Source organism: Adiantum capillus-veneris, chromosome 29, assembly GCF_014529385.1.
Source record: "Adiantum capillus-veneris isolate H3 chromosome 29, ASM1452938v2, whole genome shotgun sequence".
NCBI lineage: Eukaryota > Viridiplantae > Streptophyta > Polypodiopsida > Polypodiales > Pteridaceae > Adiantum > Adiantum capillus-veneris.
The window spans coordinates 104,875,787-104,879,296 of record NC_140959.1 but is presented as its reverse complement, the minus strand read 5'-3'; positions in this window follow the sequence as shown (position 1 = coordinate 104,879,296).

Below are 3,510 nucleotides of genomic sequence, written 5' to 3'. Positions count from 1 at the left end.
TTAATAAAATTTTTAGTTTAAAAATATAAATTTTCAACTTAATAATGATGAAACTATCTCCATACTTAGGAGATTTTGGATCATTTTCCACAATGGTTGTGGACCTTGTTGAAGAAGAAGAACCCTTGCGAGTGCCGGAAGACATTGTATGTAAAATAAGACATGAGAGTCAATTTTCTTGAACCTATTCACTTCGAAAATGTTGCTATAGAAACGCCTTCCATAACTCTAAAAATTTATGTCTTTACATCAATGCATAGAGAGTTTCCTGCTCTTCGATTAAGGCTATAGCCCAAATCGGAGTTCGGGTGAAGAAGTTATGATAGATAGAGAGAGAGAGAGAGAGAGAGAGAGAGAGAGAGAGAGAGAGAGAGAGAGAGAGAGAGAGAGAGAGAGAGAGAGAGATCATGCCTCTTCCTTGCTACCCCTCTTAAAACACCCATAGGGTAGGTATATTTAAACACCATTAAGCTGAGACAATGACCAGTTTATGAAACCTTAGTGTTAAGTACTGATGAAGAATCACCGCCATATACAGTATCCATAATCAGCCAAACGAATTTGTGACTCATATGCAATTAGGATGCACCTTACCAGTACCAGATACGTTTCGATGATCCATGTTAAACCAACTAGTTAGTCATAGTTTCATGATTCCCTTAGTTTGGCAATGTAACAAAACGCCCTGAAGAAGTACCAATGTCAGTATAGTCAAGCACACTCAGCCAGCAGTTAATTTATTCTATGTTAACAACCTGATGTATTTCCACAGTTTAATGTAATGCTATTTTACGGACGGACATCCATCTAGCTCACTCTATCTTAGTCCCAATGCTACTCTAGATTAGTCATGCCATGCAAAATCCAGTAGTATGTACATCAGCCTGGACTCAACAGCAAGCCCATCTTACAGGACTAAATTAAAAATTGTGTCTTTACTATATAGTCAGAGGAAGGAGCAACAATACAGCAACCCATAAGTGCCTTATATTCACAGCCATCTAACAGCTCAACTACTGGCCCGCATATACTGAGCCCTATACAAAGCTTAGCAGGGTCAACTACTAGGTGATCTTTCCTTATGACATTTTTCAAAATATTCCGAGTATTATCAGGGCTTTAAAGATGCAATAGACCAATATCCCCACCTCAATCCAACCAACGGTAGACCAAGTACGGTGAACCAAAGCTGAGTAAGGTGAACCAAACACATAATCACTGTTTATACGGGCTATCAACCAATAACAGATGTAGTTCCATAATGAACAAGCTAGCAAGCCTGAGTCATAAGGGCCAGGATGTATAGTAAGTAGCCCAATGGTTATGGCTAAAAAGGAAACATGTAACTAGAGTCCCGCGGCTATTGCCGAGCCAGAATCAAGAGGAGTTAAATGTACGACAACAATCATTATATTATGTTGCTTCATAGAACAGACAAGTAATCCAAGTTTTCAAGCCACAGCCTTCAAGAAGCATGCTAACCTGCGTAGCCTCGAGTTCATTCCCAGCAGTCGGTGTTGTCTTCTTAGGCATGATTACTAATGAAAGAATCTCTCCCTTCACCTCACTTAATCCCTCAATGCCAAAAAACAGACAGTAGCGCAAACGATCTAAGTGAGAAGCACAAAGGGGCTCTCACCTTTATACATAGCAGGACTTGTAGGAGTACTGAGAGGCATTCAAGGCGTTATTTCCCCGAGGCCTGGGCACGTCTAGCCATGTTGAGCTCCGAAACCAGCTGTACGACACAGTAAAGCCTCCTGTAGAATCCGCAGGCTCAATAAGATGGTGTGGCATAGGCAGGCACAAGTCCCCATCAAATATCCGTGGAGGCATCGCCTTGTATGGCGCAATTTCCACATGCGCAGAAATGTAGGGCTCGGTGAAGAGCAAGCCACGCTACCACTGGGTAGTCTCACAGTAAATTACCCAACAGTGAGAGCCAAGTCTTTAAAGGACTCGTCCCCCTTTTTTTAAAAAACCCCTATTGGTCCATGTGCTAGGGTAGTATCATGTGTTGAAAGGTTCGACTAGGGACACTATCGGTTAAGCCCTCAGCCGCCCCGTATTTTAATCCAATACGGTCCAGCCTGCAATCAGTTGGATGTAGCTTGCAGACATTAGGTATAGTTCTTTTACGCGGTGTAGCGAGCAAACCACATGTGTGTATGTGTATGTGTGTGTACTGTTTTTGCGGTCCCATCGGACTTAGTATAGAATTATGTAGAGCAACAATCCACTACCTGGGTGTGTATGTGTGAGTGTGTGTGTGTGTGTGTGTGACTTCTGGAAATCAGACCGATTGTGAGCATGCCCAGCCATTCAGGCTAACAAGACCCATATGTGTGTGTATGGTTGATGCATTTTCTTCTAGCATAGTAGTTATGTAGCATAAAGAGTCACCACTTGTGTGTGTGTGTGTGTGTGTGTGTGTGTGTGTGTGTGTGTGTGTGTGTGTGTGTGTATGAGAGAGAGAGAGTCAGCGTGTATACATCTAATCTATCATGTTATTTTGCTATATTTTACTTAATAAATTTTCAGTCTAAAAATATAAATTTTCAACTTAATAATGATCAAACTATCTCCATACTTAGGAGATTTTGGATCATTTTCCACAATGTTTGTGGACCTTGTTGAAGAAGAAGAACCCTTGCGAGTGCCGGAAGACATTGTATGTAAAATAAGACATGAGAGTCAATTTTCTTGAACCTATTCACTTCGAAAATGCTGCTATACAAACGCCTTCCATAACTCTAAAAATTTATGTCTTTACATCAATGCATAGAGAGTTTCCTGCTCTTCGATTAAGGCTATAGCCCAAATCGGAGTTCGGGTGAAGAAGTTATGATAGAGAGAGAGAGAGAGAGAGAGAGAGAGAGAGAGAGAGAGAGAGAGAGAGAGAGAGAGAGAGAGAGAGAGAGATCATGACTCTTCCTTGCTACCCCTCTCCCTTGGGCTTTGATACTAGTGTGAGAGATTGGGGATAGTCACATGCTCTTCTCCACCTAATCATTCTATGTATAGGACTTTGATCGTCGCTATATATAGACCCCTTTACCGCATGTGTGTCATGGCCCTTCGCCTGACAAAAAGTCATCTTCATACCCTACTCATATGCTCTATCCTTGTCCTCCTCGTGTCCAACTGGGTCAGGTAGTGGTGAATGAGAGAGAGAGAGAGAGAGAGAGAGAGAGAGAGAGAGAGAGAGAGAGATTCACTATGTGGAAGCCTTGAAAATGGTACATATGAGTGGTCACATACAAAATATACTTTGTCCAACTTAATGGTGGTGAAACATTGTAGACGGTGGAAACGGACCTTATACAAGCACTTGTACATAGTTGGATCTAGTGATTACCAAGTGTAATTATTGCAACAACTATAACAATGTATAATCAATCAGAACCCAATCTAGGTACCTATGAATAGGACTCAGTTCTCTCATTTTTGGGATTTTTAATATCGCTAGTCAGCCTTGAGTCATTGTACTTATCGAGTTGTTGCTCTAAT